An 8,744-nucleotide genomic window follows, 5' to 3' on the forward strand; every position below is an offset into this window, starting at 1 on the left:
AAATGTCGGCGCGTACGAATTTTCATAGAAATACATAGTAAATGATCTCGACTTGAGAAGAGTCCAAATGTCAAGCCTTTTCGAGCGCCCCTAGCATGTGGATGGGTGACCATCTACGACGCTCGGCCGGGTTGTGTACTCGAAATTTGAAAACCCGGTTAAATTCGGGAGCTGGTTTTCTGCAGTCTTCCTCTCATCTGGCCAAATGTTAAGACAACTGCGAGTAATTCGAATAAACACGTATGTAGCCGCATTGTAATTAAATTGTACTAAAATTCATACAGTGACTTTAGGCTCACATTAGTGAAAGAAAAAATTTCAAATGCGCATACAATGTGAAGTTGAGAGACCTCTGTATCAGTGGGGTTTTAAACAGAAAAAATCATATTACAATAGGTAATAATAATAATACTGGTTATATGTTCGACTATTAAATATATACAGGGTTTGTCCGGAAAGTAATAGGACTGATTTTCTTCCCCCGCGACTGTACTTCGGAGCGTGCGCGCACCCACTGGATTTGGTAGAGGGCGTTCCTAGCTAACGAACGAGCGGCTGGTCAGTTGTCACCAAGCACTTGGAGAGTCAGGACAGGCATTTTCACGCGAAGTGTTTCTGTGAGTGGTGCAAGCCGAAAACGCAGCGTTTGTTAGAGCAGAGGTACGCGATTAAATTCTGTGTGAAACTCGGTAAATCTGCGACAGAGACGTTTGATATGATCAAGCAGGCTTAGTCAGATGTTGCTTTAGCAAACAGTGGTGTGTTTCGGTGGCACCAGGCCTTTTTGGAGGGCCGGGAAGAGGTCGCCGATGAAGACCGTGCTGGAAGACCTTCGATTTCGACAAACACCGACAATGTGACTCGTGTGCGCAAAGTTTTGAACTCAGACCGTCGACTAAGCATTCGTTTAATTGCCCAGATGTTAAATTTATCAAAATCTGTGGTTCGTGACATCGTGACGGAGCATTTGAACATGCGCAAGGTGTGCGCGAAGATGGTCCTAAAAGTGTTCACTGACGAGCAGAAATTGCGCCGAGTGGAAGTGTGCCAAGAAAATTTGAACATGTGTGAAAGTGACCCCTACAGCCCAGATGTGCCCCCCCCCAGACTTTTTTTGTTTCCTCGCCTGAAAATTCCGATAAAAGGCAAGCATTTTGAGACGACAGAGAGGATCCAAGCAATATGCACCGCGGCTCTCAAGGCTATTCCGGAGAATGGCTTCCGTGACGCCTTCAATTCTTGGAAATCGCGCTGGCAGCGCTGCTTCGACGCGGAAGGAGCCTATTTTGAAAGTTTTTAAAGAATTGTGACAAATGGCTCAATACATTTTTTTAAATTGACTCAGTTCTAGTACTTTCCGGACAAACCCTGTAATGCTTATATTTTCTTATAAAAACTAATTTGTTTAAAATGTTAAAATGGTTCAAAATCTAAAAAACAGTTAAGTTCTGAACTTGTTTATAAAATTTATTTGAACAATAAATCATTAGTGTAAATTTGTAAAGTGTCGTAAGAAAAAGTGATAGGAAATACATTCTTTGTTGATTCCATAAACAAATTAGGCTTATTCTTCCAAAAATACCCATACTCTTAATTTGCTCATGAAAGTAATTTAAATAATAAATCATGAAAATTGGATTATTCTAATTAATCGGAATGACGTTCTTAGTTAAATTTGTAAAAAAAAACTGACCCTATTCGTTGAAAAATAGTTAAATTCTGAATTTTTTATGAAAGATCTGTAAATAATCAGTAATTCTAGTAAATTTAACAAATAACTTAGGAAAGAGTAATTGCAAAAACAATTCGCAAAATAATTGAAAAATACCCTTACTCTCAATATGTTTATGAATATAGTTTAAACTATTAATAATTATTATAAATTTACAAAGTATGGTAGGAAATGATCATCGAAAGACATTCTTAGTTCACTCCGTTAACAAATTATGCCTCTTTCTTGAAAAATAGCCAAGCTATGAATATGTTGATAAACATTTTTTAAATAATTAATAATTATAAATTCTTAAAAAATAATAGAAAAAAAATAATCAGAAAGATATTCTTAGTTAATTATGTTAAAAAATGGAGCCTACTTGTAGAAAGCAAACCAAACTCTTAATTTTTCAATTGAAATTGTTTCAATAATTAATAGTTCTTGTATATTTACAAAGCAACATAGAAAAGAGTCATCCCATAGACATTCTTACTTGACTTCGTAAAAAATTAACTCGTAGAAGAAAGGTTAAACTCTTATTTTTAAATTGAAATTCTTTAAATAATTAATAGTTCTTGTAAATTTGCAAAAAAATATAGAACAGAGTCATCGGATAGGCATTCTTAGTTGAGTCCGTAAACAACTTGATTCATAGGATAAAGACCAAACTTTTAATTTTTTAATTAAAATTGTTTAAATAATTAATAGTTCTTGTAAATTTGCAAAACAACATAGAACCGAGTCATCGTATAGACATGCTTAGTTGATTTCGAAGACAAATTGACTCGTAGGATAAAGGTCAAACTTTAAATTTTGTAATTAAAATTGTTTAAATAATTAATAGTTCTTGTAAATTTGCAAAATAACATAGAACAGATTCATCGGATAGACATTCTTAGTTGAGTCCGTAAACAAATTGACTTGTATCAAAATGATTAAACTATTATTTTTTACATTGAAATTACTTCATACACTTAACTAAATAGTAAATAAAAGTTAAAAAAATAACATAAATATACAATTTACAGCTAATTATATTCTCTATCAGGATCAGGGCTAGAGCACACTTCGGCGAAAATACCTTGACTTCATAATACGCAGCTCTGTTCTTAACCTAAAAATGATTCTAGATCGCATTTCGGTGCGCATGTATTGGCTTCATAATAGATTCTGCTGATCTCGATTCTCAAAAATAGGCGGCGAGTTTAAATCCAACCAATGGGTGAAGAGATAATGTGGCTTCAGATTTCGAGATATAATCTCAACCTCCTTTTTATGATAGGATTATTTCTTAAATATTGAAATAAAGTATTTAACTATTACTACTAGATAGGGATTTGTGTAATTACTTCCATCCACAATCATCCTATGAGAGCTTTAGGTTATTTTATCTTCCCAGGCGGTCGAAAAATATCCACATCTGCTGGATGAAACTAAAGCCCCCTAAGACAAGGCGAAGGCAAGGCTTTGCTTTTCAAGGTCTTGAGCCTGCTCTTCGTTAAAATACACGTGAATACTTTGTCTCCATGCACTTATTTTTTCCAACAGGTTATGGGACCCAGTTACGTCAAAACTCGTAGTTTAAATAAAAATAAAATGCGTTTTGTGTGTATTTTCGCTCAAAAAAGCTATTTACGGAAATTATAATCCTCAAAAAGCTAGAAGTCTCCGCACAGTCTAAAAATAGCCCACGCATGAACACGAATTCTATTCGCTGCGGACCTGACCTTGAGCCGATACCGGATATGACTGCTGGCGCTCGGAACGTCAGCAAATGAAAATTCTCGTTAGATAGAAATTCAAATAATGGGTGCACTCTGGTATTATTTTACAATACTTTTATAAATATATACGTTTATAAATAAAAAAGCGAAAATAGATATTTACTCTTTCAAAAGTTCTAGTCCAGAAAGAAATTTTAAAATAGGCATACGGTAATTATAAGTTTTCTAAATGCACATAAATTCTTTAAGCCGGTGTAAACATAATCAATAAGATCAATAAGATATCATTGCAACGAGCAAGAGTGCCTGGCAGTCGTTTGGGCCATCAAAAGTTATCGCTCCTACCTAGAGGACAGGCGTTCATACTAAGAACGATAGCAAGACCCTGACTTGTCTGTTCCAAATTAAGGACACCAGGGACCAAGCTCTGAATATGGGACGCTTACCTCAAGAAACTCACATTTAAGGCCGAACACTGCTCTGGTAAGGAGGAGCAACTACCAGACGCACTCTCTCGTCATCCGGATCCAGATGCCCCTTCCCGTGGGGAACCCGACCTAGACGGCATAGTTCCGCCTAAGAGGTTATAACCTAACACCCTGAGGACACTGCCTCCACCCATTTTTAAAGGGATACAGACGCAAACTCGCATCGACGAGATTAGTGAAGCACAACAAGAGGACCCACAGATCGGCCACATGATATCTCAATGGTTCCAGCTACATGAGACTGAGTCCAACAACCAATGAGAAGAAGATCTATTACGGAACAAACTGGTGGACGAGAGGAGATTCTGGAAACGCTGCCCATACGGGGGACATTGGCAACTTCGTGTCCCAGCCTCCCCGGGCAGAGGGTAATCCAGGAGTATCACGACGCACAACTCGCTGGCCACCCTGGTGCCGAAGAAACAACTCGTTCAGTCCTACGTCACTTTTTCTGGCCAGGATTGAACCGAGAGATCCAACGATACGTCGCTTGCTGTCACCTCTGTCTTTGTACGAAGACTGTACATGGGAGCCACGTAAATAGACAACGCCCGCGCACCCCACACACTGCTTGGGAAACCGTCGCCTTAGACCTGATGGGGCCTTACCCTCTAACTATCCGAGGAATCCGTTTCATCCCCGTCACGGGTTTATTCACCAGGTGGGTTGAAGCCTTCCATCTGCGAAATTCCGAAGCGCCAACTCTCATCAGGATCCTCGACAATGAGGTTCTCACACGATCCACGTCGTATTCTTAGCCACAATGGAAAGCAGTTTACAACGCACGCATGGGCTTGCGCCATTCAAAAATTGAGTGCGAGCTCTGCACGACTCCAGAGTACCGTACTCAAGCGAATCCCACGGAACGCCGTAACCAAGAGGTCAAAAAAGAACTCAGACTGATGGGGCGAGATATTCCGAGGCCTCGAAAGCGGTACCTACAATCCGTAGATGAGCCGAGCCGAGTTTATTCCAGGAACCATCAGCGGTTTAACAAAGCCACCATATTCAATGCGGCCCTAGCAGCACTCCGAACGGGACTTGATCCAATCATGAACACCGCCTCAGCCGATGTTTACTTGATATTGAAGGACAGCAAAGCTCATAAACTGCACAAATCTCAGCTAATTGCCGTACAACCGCCACCGGATGTAACAGCACTCTATATATCACAACATGATGGGCCTCCAGAAGGAGCTCTGGCCGAAGGGGAGGACACATCGAGAGCCACCGAACAGGTGCACGTGTTCGTTTCAGTCGACAACGAAGAGAGAGAAGCTGGAGAGCCTAACGATTGCCTTCACTACTAGACTCAGATTTATCATGAAGAGTCTTCTCAACTCGGCAAACAAAATCAGGGCAATCATGCCATTCCTGTCCTCATGTACTCCTTCGGTTTCATAAAATGGTCTAACACGGACCTTGAAAAGTTAAACATAATGCTGTTTAGAGTTATGCTCAATGGATTCAACGCTAAACAGAACCATAGTGCGTTGAAGGAGTCTCCTTGAAATATACCCGTCGTAAAAGCGTATCGATCTAGTTATTCTTGGTTGTCCATGATCAAAATACTTGATTCTTGTACCCCAGAGCCTCATCGCATGGGCAGATTTTGTAAAGTTTTAAGATTTCAAGATATTTAAAGCCTCGCGAGTTTTTACAGCATCCTTTGTGTTCTTCTGTAGGAATGTCATTCTCGTTGCAATGAGAATACCTTATCTGCAATGATAGCTCTAAGACGTTGATAAATTGTTTAAAGACAGGCTATCGGTCGAAAGTCAGATGGAATTTGAGTTTCTGGTTTTTTTGTGATATAGACGTAGTACCCTGGAGCATAAAGCCTGGCATCAGATCTGGGTGTTTAATGATCTCCTGAAAACACCTTGCCAACGCAAGATGCACACTCGTCAGGTACTTGTACCAGAAGTTGTGCACCATGTCCGAACCTGGAGCGTTCCAATTAATTGCTTTTTCAAGATCGCTGAAACATTTAAATCTTCCAATTGAGGGATTTCGGTGTCTTGTCAGTTATTTGGCTTTACTCTCAGTTCACGATAGAACCTTCTATCATCTGTCTAAAAGATTCGATTTTGTTGCCTTTGTGCACTACTTTTCTTGTACTGAAGCAGTCTGGCAGTAAGATCATCAATTCTCTGTCGTTGGGAGTCTATAATCTGATCCAATATTGCTGGTGTTAATGTCTCGATGTGCTGAGGGTGGATGATTTTAGTAAAATGGTTTGTCAGCTTTCTGGTTCTATTTTCTTTTTTATATTGAGTTAATCAACCCAATTTGCATCTTACTTTGTTGACATCCATATCCAACCTGATCTTCCATGGTGGATCTCGATCCCTTGCTGGGACAAAAACTGCATTTGCAAGCCTGGTTTACAGGCCCAACATTCTAACGGTTGCCACAGCTGCACAATATACAAGAGTTTGCACCTCTAGCGCTGTTTGTGCTACGTTCAAATACATAAGTAAAACTTTGCTGTCGAGATGTGCTATTAGTGCACGCAGATCATTTGTGATTTTATTTTGGGCAGCAAGGTGCTGCCCATAGTTGCTTTAGTTTTTCTGGGATTTCCTATCCACATTATCGTTATTACTATGCAACTGTGATTCTAATGCACCCGGTACATTATGTTAATTATCCCTAGCACCTATGCCTTCAGCTTCAATCAAGTTTTCGTTGTCCACATCTTCCAAGGCTAGTTCATAAATAGGAAGCTGCTGTTCCACTTCCATTTTGATAGCAGCTATTTCAACAGCCGAAAGCAGTCTGTTTACAGATATTGAGTGTTTCTGATCTACCAGATTCTGCTCATTTATTTTTGTAGCCAGCTCTGGGTATTTAAGTAAGAAAAGTCTATGATGTTCTCTCCTCACACTTTGCCTACATTTATCTGCCAAAGAATAAAGGCGCGTAGCATCTCTGTTCATATGGTATGTCCATTTTCGTCGCTTTTTTGGTTGTTGAACCTCTGCTTCTGCCTCTGGTTGTTCATTGCCCTCGTTTTCCACGCTAAATCAACCTGTTGTTTAATCTTCATTTCTCGGACTTCTGTCACGTGTAGATCAGTCCTGATGTCCTTCACCTTAGCGATAAGATCTCTTGGTGTAACTTTCTGTAAATTTGGATACTTTGCAGCAAATTTCGTTCTTGAATTGTATCCTTTTTCTATTTTCGTTTTAAACGTCGCACTTTCGTAATAGAGACGCACCAATTCCTCTTCCATTGTGGTATCCCAATTGATGCTCTTCCACGGTATTTCTGTCGAGGTGGTTAACTGCAAATAGCTAATCCTGGCTAAAGCATTATCAGCAGGCACAATTGATGTTCCACTGCTTACCGTTTGTCGCAGATGTTCTTGCTGGCCACCTGTTTGATTAGTGAGGTCTGCCTGACCATCTCGCAGCTCACCATCGCCAACGTCCCGCACACTGTGGCCCCCAGCTGTGGCTCCAGGAGCACCCCGACGATCCTCGGGAAGCGAGCTGCGTTTCAATATCTTTAATATGCTCTCCATTATTATTTGGGTTTTGGTGTCCTGCTTAGTTCCTCTCCTCTTTGTTATCAGCCTATTTGGCATGGGAAACCCTGGCAGTAGCAACGCTACCGCCAAGACAGCCGTCAAAGTGACAAGTGACCTGATGAGAGCAGTGTGCCCCGACATATTGGAGAAAGCCTGGTTTTTACCCTATCATTGATGGACTGGGTTGCATTCAAGTTCACGATGGAGTATTGATATTATTATTATTACTATTTTATTACTTTAAATTAGGGTAAATACTCTTGATTATATTGTTTCCTACATCATTTATTATACTAACATTTCTGTGCCATAATATTGTTGCAATAATGTTAGTATAGAGTAATATTTAAAATGTAATGTAACGCTTGAGAGCGGAGAGGCAGAGCGAGTCAGGAAGCCTTCGCGACCGGATGACCGAGAATGATTTGATTGGGCCGCGCGTCCAATAGCCAGGGGAGTAGGAAAGAAGTGTAATTCGAGCTTCCCACTCTCGTATTCTACGCCGGACAGATGAGATAAGCTGCGAGCACGCGCACGCTCTGTATATAAAACAGCGCGCTTCTGCCACCGTCGTCACTCAGCATCGACCTTCTACCAGAAGCGCCAATGCGATGGAACATTTTCGTCCTCTACACTGATCGCCGGCGGAACTACTTTACTGAGGCCTTGCGCTTCAATTGTTGAATGGAAAAGATCAAGTACTTCAGAGTACTTGATCAAAAGTTTTTCTTCGACGCGCCAGTGCTCTAGGACCTTATCGTCCTCCACACTGGTCGCCGACGAAATTACTTTACCGAGGCCTTGCGCCTCAATTGTTAAACGGAAAAGATCAAGTACCTCAGGGTACTTGATCAGAAGTTTTTCTTCGAAGTGCCAGTGCACTAGGGCCTTGCTGTCCTTCACACTGGTCGCAGACGAGACTACTCTTTCGAGACCTTATGTCCCCAATTGAACGCAATACAGTCGAGTTACATCCCCTCGAGGCAACGTGGCGCGCGTTAGGAGAGGCATTTCGAGGCTCCCCTGAACGATCCCTCGAGCAGATCGTATCAAATTTTTAAATTAAAAAAGGCAAACTTTATCATTCAAAACATGGAACTTTTTGTCCAATCAGAAGATTCTTTGAAAAAATAGTTGAAATTTTAACCAAAGAGACTGATTCTGAACCCAGAATTGAAAGACAACATTTTAAAATTATAAAGCGAATTTTATCATTCAAAAGATGGAACTTTTTATACAATCAGGAGAATCCGTAATAAAATAGTTTAATTTTTATCCAAAAT

This window comes from Belonocnema kinseyi, chromosome 10 (genome assembly GCF_010883055.1).
Source record: "Belonocnema kinseyi isolate 2016_QV_RU_SX_M_011 chromosome 10, B_treatae_v1, whole genome shotgun sequence".
Classification (NCBI taxonomy): domain Eukaryota; kingdom Metazoa; phylum Arthropoda; class Insecta; order Hymenoptera; family Cynipidae; genus Belonocnema; species Belonocnema kinseyi.